This window comes from Chamaea fasciata, unplaced genomic scaffold (genome assembly GCF_029207755.1).
Source record: "Chamaea fasciata isolate MVZ Bird 193981 ecotype frontalis unplaced genomic scaffold, bChaFas1.0.hap1 SCAF_4, whole genome shotgun sequence".
NCBI classification, from domain to species: Eukaryota; Metazoa; Chordata; class Aves; order Passeriformes; family Sylviidae; genus Chamaea; species Chamaea fasciata.
The window spans coordinates 62,621,100-62,634,524 of NW_027094089.1; the positions used below are offsets into that span (position 1 = coordinate 62,621,100).

General features: G+C 37.0%; 2 long non-coding RNA genes across 2 annotated transcripts in view; one reads left to right on the plus strand and one right to left on the minus strand.

Annotated features, from left to right (window-relative positions):
* LOC136288511 (uncharacterized) overlaps window positions 1–13,425 on the plus strand; it is a 66,395-nt gene that overhangs the window by 47,309 nt on the left and 5,661 nt on the right. The window contains exon 2 of the long non-coding RNA XR_010720525.1: window positions 12,869–13,008. This is a non-coding gene — a long non-coding RNA (uncharacterized lncRNA). The remainder of the gene's footprint in view (window positions 1–12,868; window positions 13,009–13,425) is intronic.
* Window positions 10,029–13,377, minus strand: LOC136288512 (uncharacterized). The gene is made up of 4 exons (XR_010720526.1): window positions 13,305–13,377; window positions 13,107–13,198; window positions 12,764–12,919; window positions 10,029–10,368 (listed from the first exon to the last, which is right to left on the minus strand). It is a non-coding gene; the product is annotated as an uncharacterized lncRNA (long non-coding RNA).

Below are 13,425 nucleotides of genomic sequence, written 5' to 3' on the forward strand. Positions count from 1 at the left end.
CTCTAATACAGTTGATGTGATTTTTAGCATAAGCCTTCCCTTAAGTGAAAATTATCTTGAGTGATCAAGGAGCTGTAATGACCTTTAAAATACCTGTATATACTTTATTGACTAAAATGCACAGAAGACAAGGTAGTGCACTAAACTATATTGAATATGTGTTACATAGCAGTAGGGTGGGGGAGAACAATTTGTCTGAAATCCAGTAAATAGCCAATAAAAATTCACCTTGTCTCTATATTGTCCTAGGAGAGGCAATCACATTTACATTTATTAGAAGTAATGATGTAGTGTCCTGCAGATAATTAACACAATAAAATGCTGCTAATTTCACAGTGTCATTAAAAAATTTGCCAGTTTAAATTAGAAAGTGATTAACCCTCTGAGCAAGGCAATGACATTTCCATTCCCAGTCTGTGAATTAAATTTGTAAGATTTTTTTTCACTTTGAATGTGAAATACTCCTCTGATGGTGTCCTTTACTTTTCCAGCCTCCCACTCTGTCCAGTAAGGAAATTCATGGGCTAAACTGTCTGAATCCAATACTATTTCACACAGATAAGCCAAGAATCATATCACAAGCATGATGTGTTAGTTACTAGAGGATAAAGACTCTCTAAAAGAAAAAAGAACTAATAATCCCTGATAAGCAGAAGTTCACTGAGTAATGAGCTTCTTGTTGGTGCATGTAAGAGAGAAAGGTTTTTCCATTAATGAGGTGTCTCCAGAAAGATTTTCATTCTGTATAATGACAGCAAATCCTTAACCTTTTGCCTGGACGCTACTTTATCCATTTACTGTATCTACTTCTTCCACAACCTACTTTAATTAATACCTTAAAACAGGAATAAACTCATTAAAAGAATAGATTTATTGCACAGTAGTTTAAATACTCTAACTAAAGTGAAATCCTCTTAAAGAATGTTTAATGAGAGGACAGACCAAAACCAAATGAAAACTCAGGTCAGTGATAGAATGGTCCAACATATTAAAACAACCCTTAATTGAATAAATTAATGCACAACTTTACAATGCTGCTAAAAATATGGTTGGTTAGGCACACCCCTAAAAAAATTCAAGATACATGAATAAATTAGTAATGTACAAAGACTATACTTTAATGGAGAAAATGTTTCCAAGGTACATAAGTTTAATTGACAAATCCTGTTAACTAATAATGAGATTTAGGCTCAAACACTGCTTAAATTTAATTAGAAATAAAATCCTAAATAGTATCCTGTAGATTTACCATATGGTCCATATGTTCAGGGTTCTTCTTATTATAAGGAAATACCTCCACAGGAAAACTTGTTTCAGCAGACAAGGGGGAAAAAAGATTAATGCAGTGCATTTTACATACCACCTTTGCCTTTCAGTTACACCATTGAAATGACAAGAAATGACACACATGTTCCGAGTGCAGTGATCATGCAAAGGCTTTGATAAAACCATTGATTGCTGGAATTTTGTTAGATACCAAATCATAGATGAGTTTGACGCCTTCGTATATATCCCTGGATCCTGTTCCAGGTGAGGTCTGAGCCTGTCAACGCTTGGGCATCAGAAACACAGTTTGAATCATCTATGTTAGCATGAAGCAGCCTCCTACTGTGCACTGATAGCCACCTACACTGAAGAGCAGAATCTAGGCCAGACTCAGAAGCAGAACAACACTTCACTTTTTCCTACAGAGAGAGGGGGTGACATTCAAAGTACAGAGTATAATAATTTTTGTTATAATTTTTGTTATCATTTGGATTTGTCTCTTTAAAAAAATTTTTGAAAAGGAAATAATTTATGATGCACTTGTTTGATGCAGTTATTTAAATAAGTTCTTGTACCAATACATAGAAAGTATGTAAGCTTGGATTCTCAAATATGTTTTATGTAAGTCAAATAATTGTCTCCCAATCATTTAAGAGATGAAAGAAAATAGTAGTTATCTTTCTTCTTTATCTACTAGTACCCGCTTCAGGCCTTGTTATGTCCTGTGCTCCAACAAATTCACAAATGAATGTAGTAGCAGCTGCAGTAGTTGTAAGAGAACAGAAGACCTGAAGCCAGAGTAGTGTTCAGCTTTAGATGGTTCAGAGGAAAATTTGAACAGTACACACAAAAGGGATGAGTGATTAATTTTGGTTTGTTATGGTAAAGATGCCAGTGCCAAAATCCCTTTTTAAGGAAGCCTCTTGAACCACTCTGTCCAGTTTTGCAGAGCAGCCTCTCTATGGAAATCTCTTCATTAGCTTGGATTTAGGGGACGTTCAGACACATTCAGAGAAGGCACTGAGCCACCTACTACTAACAGGTAACAGGAAGTTATGGTCCCCTGCCTCTTTCAGATGTACAGTATGAATAGTTCATCTCTTCTGTTTCTATAGCAACCCATTTTTTAATCCCCAAAGAACCAAAGATCTGACCTTCTACAGAAAGTCCTTCCTGGCTTTCTGATTGTGCCTTGCTAACACCTGCTCAATATTTATATTATATATACTGCTATTGTTATTCACCTAATAATATTTACTCACAGACCAGAAACTACTGTTCCCCTACTGCTCCCCACTGGCAGTTACTTCCTGGGAGAAGAAACATAGTCTCACCTCTGCACTTGCCCAAGACTACCTCTGTAAGGAAAAGAATTCTCCTACAGCAACTCTTCAGCTCAACCAATTCACTGCTCCTCATATAAAGATAGATTTATAGAAAAAAATCACTTTATACTTCCCCAAATTTCTTGGGCAGAAAGAAAATCTGGTGGCTTTTTTAAACTTACCTGTTTTCATATTAAGATATTGAAAAGAAAAAAAAAAAAAAAAGAAAATAAATGTTTTGAAGCCAGAACATACAAAATAAGAAAAATGTAAGTGTGGAGAGGAAAGGTAGTTAAAACAACCTTCCACACAACTGTCAAGCTGACATGTTAAAGCAGAGAACTGACAGTAGTTGCTCAAGTAAACTTGAATGAGTATTCAATAGCACTACAAATCTGAGTATTGCAGAAATTTTCTTTACAAATATTTTCAACATCAATCTTTTCAAAAAACCCCCTGATGACATGCTTTTCTCCTTCATGTACGAATGGTTTTATATTACTGTAGAAATGTTATGGGCAGCACCTGCTACATATAACATTGCAAAGTAGCTTGTATTATACTTACTTGTCTTTGCAGATTCATTACTTCCTGGACTATTGATTTTTGGGACCGGCAGTTTTTTTGCAGTTTTCACCTCTACCTGAAAGTAAGGGACTTTTTAGAGTCCCCTGCAGCTATTGTTTTGAGTTGAGTGTGGTTGAAAAAATAGTAATTCACATTCTCATTTAAAATCATGACTGTTTTTTTTTTAATATGAAACAAAAATACAGAGTTTAGGTCTCTGGAGTTTGAAATCCAACTTTTGCCAGGAGTCTGAAACTCTACATTTTCTAGCTGTGACAAGCGAAAATTGTGGAGCATCTGGTCTTAGAGCAGTTAATATCACTGAGAGAAATGGATGAGCATTTGGATACAGAGTTCTTTTACTGAAGCAGGCAAACCGTCAAATCCCTAATGAAGCACTTTAGCTCTGCATTACTTCGGAGTCAGCTGTGGCTATCCCAAAATTTCCTATCCCATAATTTGACAAAGTTGCCACTACTGCTGAAAGTGTACCCAAACATTATCTTTTCTTAGCTGCTCATAGCTGTCTTCCTAGGTAGCAAGTCAGATCACTGGTTGAAAAGCAGGATTTGTTTTTACAAATATCTGCTCACATTCAAGGCATGAGTAAGAAGTTGAGGTGAGGAGGAAGATGGGATTTCAGAGAAGGCAGCATCATCTTAGCTTGATCAATACAACTTGATTTCAGTTATCCATGATATGCAGATTGAAGAAACTGGGTTTGATATTTTTAAATTATTTAAAGTAGTCTAAACCTCATGATTTCAGCTAAGGCTATCCTGCACGCAGCTGTAACATTGACTTATGTCTTTTAATATTTATTCTTTCACCCATGTAATGGCTTTTAAGCTTCTCTTTCACACAAAAAAATCATTTGCTTCCTGATTTTAGGAAGTCCACTGTTCAGAATTTTACAGTGAATTCTCAGAAATGGCTAAATATAATTAATCTTTAATTGTATACTACTTTAAAAGCTCTGGCCAAGGTTTTAAAAACTGGATAACAGATAGAGAGATTTCAAAACCTTAGTGTGGGCACTCAGTAGTTTTTTTCATATTCTCTAGGTCCCAGAGAAATCACTGAGAAAATGCATGGTGCATAATTATTCCTGAATGCAGATTATTTGAAATTTTCATGGATGGAATGTAATGTGTATGGAGATTTCATGAGGTATACTTTCATTCTTCTATAAAAGGATCTAAAAGTGAAGAAAGTAAAAATTTATATTTTACAATGAAACTGTAAAATAGAGAAACTGGTTTTGATAGAAATGGTGTAAAACTCAAATTTTCGGTGCAATTTATAAAGCATTAAATTTTCAGTGTCGCTTCAGGTGATGCATCCCTAGAGCTTACTTAAGTAATTAGGATATCTTTTGGACTTTAAAGTTTCAGCTTCTTTTTACAGATGGTGCTAAAATTAACTAAAATGGGTGTGCTATCACCACAGACAAAACACCACGGATTTTCTTGGAAGATCTCTCTAGGAAGACCTGTTATCTCTCACTAGGTAATAGGTTGTGGCTCTTATAATTTAGAAATTTCCATCCCAACTGTCAAAATTAAAATAAATATTGGCTATTTGTTCTCGGGAAGGAGTGCACATGAGTTAAAGAGATATCCCTAGACTTCAAATTAGTATGGCCCAAGGCAAAACTTCGCAAAGATTACAAAACTGAGTTTCATACGAGCATGAACCTGCTGTAATTCTGGGGCTATACTATGCTTCCCTTAAAACACGATCTACGACTATATCTGCATCCTATTGCTTACTCCCCTGCCCTGAGGGAAAAGTTAATACTTCACATCCTGTTGGCTTTTGTCTTAAAGTTGTCCACAGATATTTTCTTGTGCTATTAAAGGCAAAGCTGATGAGGACTCAGCTGCTGGCATCTCCTGCCCTGTAGATGTGTGATCTCCTACGTGAGAATGATCATGGAAAAAGTACAATTGATATCTACCCTCCTTGTTCCCTGAGACCCTGAAGCAAGGGGTGGACTTAGCTCTTCTCTTTCCATTGTCTCTATTTGCTGTAGGTCACTGATGATGCAGAGAACAATACTGCCATTCTGTTGTTCTGTTCTGTTGGAATAAATGACCATGAAGTCCTCTACAATCAGAATAGACCATTGAAGGATGTGAAGCATGGAGTGGCAGACTCTGTTCATGGCCCTTAGTCACAAGTCAGTCACTTTCTGTGCAGTATGTCACCTCCTTGCAGTGCGTGTTCAGATTAGATAACAAGGATGTGACTGTGGGTTTTTCTTTGAAGTTTCTGTGAATGTGGGGACATCATCCCACAACATTTTCCTCTCCAAATTAGAGAGAGAAGGATTTGATGGGTGGGCTGTTAGGTGGATACAGAATTGATTGGACAGTTGCATCCAGAGATCAGTGGCTCAGAATCCTGATGGACATCAAGGACCAATAATATCTCTTCGGGGTCCAAACTGTGACCAATGTTACTTAATATCTTCATCAATGACCATGACAAAGGGAACACGTGCATGCTCAGGGAATTTGACACCAACCTGAGTGATGCAGTTGGCACATCTGAAGGAGAGGATGGCGTCTAGGGGGACTTGAACAAGCTTGAGAAGTGAGCCATGGGAATCTCATTAAAGTATCAAGACCAAGGTGCTGCACCTGGGTCAGGGCAACCCCTGGTACCAACACAGGCTGGGGATAAACAGATCCAGAGCAGCCCTGCCGAGAAGGACATGGCAGTGCTGGTGAATGAAAGCTGGATTTGAGCAATCCATGAGCACTTGAAGCCCGGAAGTTTAATTGTATCCTGGGCTGCATCCAAAGCACTGTGGGCGGCAGAGCCAGGGAGGGGATTCTGCCCCTCTGCTCTGCTCTGGTGAGACCCCACCTGCAGTGCTGCATCCAGCTCTGGGGTCTCAGCACAGGGAGGACATGGACCTGTTGGAGTGAGTTGAGAGGAGGCCACAAAAACAATTAGAGGGGATGGAAAACCTCTCCTATGAGAAGAGGCTGAGAGAATTGGAAGTGGAGAAGAAAAGGCTTTGGGGTAACCTGACTGTGCCCCTTCCAGTCTCTGAAAGGACCATATAAGAAAGATGGAGAGAGATTTCATACAAGAGCATTTAATGAAAGGTCAAAGGGGAATGGCTTCAAACAGAAAGAGAGTAGGTTTAGACTAGATATTATGAAGAAGTCCTTTACCATAGGGTGGTGAGCCACAGGAACTGGCTGTCAGGGAAGTGGTGGATGCCCCATCTCTGGATGTGTCCAAGAGCCAGCTGGATGGGGCTCTGAGCAACCTGGTCTGGTAGGCAGGTATCCATGCCTGTGACGGGGATTGGAACCAGACGATCTTTAAGGTCCTTTCCAAACCAAGCCTTACTGATTTTATGATTCTATGATTCACCTATACAGAACATACTCAGATTTAGATTGAGTCTAACTTTAATCAGATTATCTTTCTCAAACAATCTTGTTCTTGAAGGTATTTTAATATCTCCACTATTGACAAGGTTGTTGCCATTATTATTTGCCCTTTGCACACATACTTCTATAGACATTATAGCATTTTGGGTAAACAGAGAAAGACTCTTTGTTTTGGCAAAAAAGAGAAGAATCACAGTGCCTCAGCTTGGAATTAGAATATATTTCTCTTAGAGGAAAGTCTGCATAAATATTTTGAGACTACTGCATATCATAGTACTGCGAATTAACCTTTAATCATTTAACTGTGATTTGTTTCCAGACAGTATATTAAACTGTTGGATACATCATAATTTCTTCACATCCATTAAATTAACAAAGAAAGAACAAATGCTTTTAGGCAGATAGCTCTTAACAGTTTGTGAAAATCTTTCATATTTTCTGCTTTCAGGAATAGTTCATTGAAACTTCAAAGTTATTGAAGTTGGTCTTACTTTCATAATGAACATGATAACACTTTGCAAACATTAATAAAAATGTTGGGGCTAACTTTCCTAATATGTTATTCCTCATCACTAATGAAGATATCATTCATCTATGTTGTCAGCAGTACATTAAATTAGCTAAAAAGGTCTTGGCAGTGAATTCTGAAATGGGTGAACCAACAGAAGAAAAGACTTTGGCTAGATAATTTCCCCTTTATTACAGGCAAAACCCTCAATGCTTATACTTAAGTCAATAAATACTGCATGTCAATACATTTCTTAGTGATTTCTGAAGGTGTTACTCACTCTTTCATTCCTCTCTTCTTACAGTACTAAAAAAGGTGTAAAGTGTATAGTCTGAAATACCATAGCTCTTATTCTGCTGTCATTGGCAATGAGATACTTGTGTTAAAATGGTAGAGATTGGTAACTGTGGATCTAACCTAATCTGGAAGAAAATTCAGTTAAGCAGCCAGGAAAAACTGGGGATGTTCAAAAATGCTAGAAAAAAATACCCTGTACTTTCACCATTTGGAGATTAATGCTGACTTTCCTAAAGAAAACTTATCAAATTACTGCATAATATTGTTCTCATATTTTAGTAAATTCCATTCCTCCATAAGCATGATATCTCATTTTATTTTGGCTTAAGTTGCTTCTCCACCTGAGAAATTTAGGAACAAAATAATCTCAAGGTTTATATATAATTTCACACTTTATCATTCAGTTCATTTGTTTCTATTCTAACTGAAGACCATGCTTGGGAACAGAGAATGATTCAGTGATTAACAGGTATTTGCTATTACCTCATGGATCAGCTGGCATGAACTGCCAGACTGTGATGTTTCACCACTATTTATTTTTTTGTCAGCACCAGAACACATGGACTACTCTTGTCTTGTTCTATATTCATACCATGCAGGCCATGCTTTGAATTTCTAAGTTCATATTTTAATCATTCTCACATGAAAATTAAACTTGGTTTTTCTTGCAGAATATTTAAAACACTGCAGTTTGTTTAAAATTCAGGCTTCCAGAAGATCTAAAATAGTTTAGCTAAATAGGAAATTATGTGTTAGGTGTCACATTGATATTTACAAGATGTTCAGTACTTCATGTAAATTTCTCTTAACTTACTTGACTTATTGTTTTTATATCAATATACTGAGCACTTAATTTCTTCAGGAAGATAAGAGTTTGTTCCAAAGGACATCTCATTAGACTAAAGAAAATACTGGGGGTGAAAGACATGCACCACAAAATTTGTGAGTGGCCTGTGAAGTCAATTACCTACTTCTGGTTTAGCAGCACTTTGACATTTTCTTGGTAAATATTTTATGGTTTCATGCTTCACTGAGTATATAAGGTGTACATGTATAGAGTGGTGGTGGTATTATTGTTATTATTATAATTTTTGTTATTATTATTGTTGTGGTTATTATTATTATCATCATCACCATCATTATTTTCATTATTATTTTTAAAAGGAAGAAATTTTGAATGGGCTGAAAGGAGAGGTGACTGTTAAGGTACACAATCCTATTAAACTCTTCAGCAAGCACTTAACTTTAGAGGTCCCTATTTTTTTTAGTAAATAGAACCACCCATGAGTCTGTTTTCTGTGCTTTGCTCAATCAGTATTCAATTCTGTTAAATTATTAACTTAATAAAATTCTGTTAATTATTTAATCGGTATTATTTTAATTAGTGTTTAACATGGGGTTATAGAAAAGAAAAGGCATGGATTTGTATCCTTTTGAAATTTTATCTTAGCCTCCTAAATGTATTATAAGACCTAAAATTATAGGACTTTAGAGTATTAACTAACAGTCTTAAAATAAAATAAAACTGGGATGTACGTGAAGTGAGCAGCACAAATTAATGCACCAACATCTGAATATAGCACGTGCCACCCACTGTGAATAGCAGTGGAATAGGTATTAGTTTTACAGCCCACAAAGCTGAGGCTTCATCAATATTAAGGGCCTGATTTTCCTCAGAAGCCAATGTATTTTTTACTGTTACTTCTCAACATGTTTGAGACCTAAAACAGTAGCAAATTTGAGTAATCAGTTACATGTGGGAGTATTTTTGTTAAAGAACAAGAAGGAAAGTTTTAAGGTTTAACAACATTGAGATATTGTGGGGACCGTGAACCTTGAGCTAATTATTGCTCTGCTGAGGTAAGGGTGTCCACTTCTAAAGGCCAGAAGGTGTACAACAAGCAGACCAAAAGTGAATAAGGGAAAATCAAAGCATAGGCTATTGGATGCTTTTCATGCATACCTGGGAGATGATTTCCTTCTTTGGGAAGGAAATGGTATAATAACAACCAATATCTCTTCAGCAAATGCAGACCCACAGGGACAGGCCAAGGAAAACACATGTATAAAAAAGGAAGTCACTGAAGACCACTCCACTCTCATAAAAAGAAACACTTTCACATGTGACCAATAACAGTTTGGCAGTCAAATGACCAAAATCAATAAAATAAGTATTATAAGAAAAAAAAAAAAGATAAAAGAAGCATGCTAGACTAGAAAAGTCAATCCATGAACATGACTGTCACACAGCATTTTAAATGAGTTAGGCAAAAAAACTGTTCACCTCCAGCTTCAGATTAAAAAAATACAACAAAGTGTGGAGTGAATGGAATATAAAAGAAGTTCATGGGCCTATGACAAGTAATGGATTTCTATTTTGGCAGCTGGCTCAAGATGTAGAGAAACATTAGCGTATGCTACTCAGCAAAAGGAATTCATGCATTTCTCTCACTGAAGATGGATGAGGTCATGAGGTCAGTGCTTTGCCTTCCTGAGTCAAGTTTCATACTGTTCAGACTTTTCCAAGATGCACCAGTTTGTGTTGTGTGACCCATTACCAGCAGTAGGTTCTTCAGTCACCGCTGCAGCAGCAGCAAGGGCTATTGCCTTAAATCAGCAGCAACAAAGAACAGTTTCATTAATTCCTTTAATGTTCCTTCTACACGAAAATGCATTTCCTTAATATATATTTCAAAAAATGGATTTGACAAGACAGCATTTGCTGCAAAGCTCAAATTGTCATGAAATTTACATTATAAAGGTTGACAATATGATCATTATATTTAAAACCTCTTGAACAAGATCCTTTCCACACTGATGTCAAATTACTTGAATTCAGGCGGTGTTATGGCCCATCCTGATATTCTGTAGGGATATTTCCAAAGAAAATCAATCCATTCTGATGCGATTTATTCTCTTGTGGCACTCTCAAAATTCATATTGCAGGAGTTAAGCATAGATCTTCTTTTGAATCTGCCATGTTTTATGAATCCTGCAAAGATTGAAGCTATGTAAAGAATGGTCAGAAGAATTTATTTGTAAATACATGATAGAGGTGGTGTTAACTCTGTCTTTCCTTCAGACGTAATGAACCAATCTATGTGAATAAGAAAAGTATTTTGTCTGTCTACAAGTTAGAAGCTGTGCAGAAATGTATAAACATATACATGATGATAGAACACGGAAATTTCACTCATTTTACATTTCCACAGTGTTTTCATTTTTTGTAATTTTAACATCTGTCTTGTAATGTTTGATGATTTTCTTAACATTTCATGTCTGAAATCATGAGTTTATGGGAGGCTCCAAATAGCATTCTATTCTCTATTTTAGAAATAAAAATGTGGGAGTAAAGAACGACATAGGGGGTGCTAGCTCTCACAGAATGTGACTGTCTTGGTTCTGGCCAGGAAAGGGTTATTTTTTGCAGTAGCCAGGAGGGGGCATGGCTAGGACATAGAGGTTGTTCTATACCACCTCCTGTCATTGCCAGGGGGCAAGGAGAAGGCAGTCCTTTCCAGGGAGAAGGGGATCCTTCTGTTTGAGATAATGGGGTGGAAGGAGCCACTATTGATGTGTGTTTTTCCTGTGGGAATCAGTTCTCTTCTTACACCTTTTGTTAATAATATTGTAGCTGTTACTGTTCATTTTCATATCTCATTGCTGTTTCTGGTAAATTGTTCTAATCCCAGCCTGTGATATTTGTCCCTTTTGGGTTCAGATGGAGGGGGTCGGGAGAGGGAAGGCAGTGTGTGGGTGTTTTTGTGGGAGAACTAAATTGGAGACTACAATTCCTAAACCACAACTGTGGCTTTTTTCAACTGCATGAGATACCATTTTCTGGAGACTAAAAACACAAATGTAAATAATACCTCTCTCTTTTCCTTCTTGCATACAAGGAAAACATAAGACATTTCAGGACCTCTCCCAGTGTTTTTCCCATCAATTAATGCATAATTGCTTGTAGAAATGGGATTTGCACCCAACAATAGGCCTGTGTTATTCTAAGCTGAATAGTTCTTCCTGTAACAAATAGCAAACTACGAACATATCTGTAGGAGACATTAACCCAAGCAAGAACTGAAGACCATAACAAAAGGTAAACAGAACATAACCAATCAGTTGCTTTAAGATAACTACAAAAACAAGGAACAACTGTTTTTCAAAGCATTAAAAACTTAGTTAAAATCTTCCATTGAATTGTAATAGAGAAAACACAGTCTTTAGCAATTCAGATGTCCAAGAAAGATGAAACATTCCAAAATGAAAACACATAATTTAAAAGTTTTAACCCTAAGCAAAGGCAATAAAGCAGCTTAAAATATAGAATCACAGAATCATAGAGTCAAATATGTTGGAAAAGACCTCTAAGATCATCACATCCAACCTATGACCAAACGCCACCTTGTCAACCAGACCATGGCACTGAGTCTTTCCACACCTCCAGGGACAGTGACTGCACCACCTTCCTGGGCAGCCCATTCCACTTCCCAGTCAGATGGATACGAATATATATGAGTATGATAAAATTATCAATACATAATCATGTGTAGAATTATTCCAATTGATGATAGTAGGAGAAAAGACATCCAAACCAGAAGGAAAAATCCTCATTCACCTTTATCTCAATTCACAATTAAATCAAATTATCTCTTAATTGCAAAAAGAAGAACGATATCTGTACAAATATACAGTCTGTCGCATGTGATAGCATCCAATAAAGTCAGTATATATTTGAGTTGAGGAGAGGCTTATACATGAAGACTAGAGAATTACAAGACAAGACTTTTCTGAATCTAGTGAACAGAAACCACAGCATGTCAGTAGGGGAAGGTATGGTATAAGAAATGCAGTTGCGATGAATTAATCACTATGAGAAGAGTGAGACAAAAATCTTGCACTATCTTTGACTTATTTTTCAGCCCTTGTTGAGAAAAAGAATGATGTTCTCCTGCTTATGAGATGTGCAATTCCAGAAGCCTGTAATCTAAACTTTTCTAGAGCGACTAATTCAGTGCTCCTGCAAGTAACATTTATCTGAATCAAGACATTAGAAAAGCTGCTATGCAGTTACACCTCTTTTTGTTTTTATACCACAGACTAGTTAGTCTCAATCCAGTTACCCAATTTTACTCTGATACAGCACTTGTTGCAAGAATTTTGCAAATAAGAACTCTTTCATATCTCATCATGATGTGCCTTGTGACTTGTGCTGCCATCACAGGCAGCAAAAAAAGAGGTGGGTTGGTTGCTATAGGATTTCTCACACAACCTCATCAATTCCTTATTTTCCAAAGGAAACAACCCACCATGGTATTTCTCATCAATCTATTAGTTTATGCATTTGCTTTCATTCTTGTTGTACCTGAAAATTCACATGGACTTACCGCAGGCATTGTTATTCGTTAGGATTCCACATTTTTCACTTGTCTTCTCTTTCCTGCTGCCTAGTTGCCTTCTCCTAACAATTTTTATACCCTTCTGCCCAACAGGGTTGAGTATGAAGGCACTTAGGTTCCTACAGATGTCGTGAAAATTGGCATCTGAAGAGAGAAAAAGATGGAGCACAAGCAAAATTTTTCTTCTGCCATTTTGTAAGCCAGTCAGCACACACAGTGCCTAAACAGTCACGGTAAGCACTGCCTTTGCCAAGTACTGTGTTTGACCTCTTTCCAGGAACTGGGTAGAAATCTAACTAACTTTACCTACAGTGTCAGTAAAACCTCCTACCTATCAATTTCCCTGAGTTCTGTGCAATTGGTTCCCTCAGAGACGCAGGTGCAAGATGTTGCTGATGTGCTCACAAAAAGACCCACTGCTCCCTGAAACACAGAAAAAGCAGGCATGCAGGTTCTCCAGCAAATTACCCCACCAAACAAAGAGGTGATAATACAGCTTGTCCCATGTCAGCAAATCCCCTGTTTAAACCTATTAAAAGCCTTGAATCCTGTGCAATTTTCAAAATCCAAAAACTGCTGATCTTTTGTTCTGTGGTTTCTTGTCTTCATTTAATGTGTGTTCTCTAGTTCTTATCAGAAAAATGGCCCTG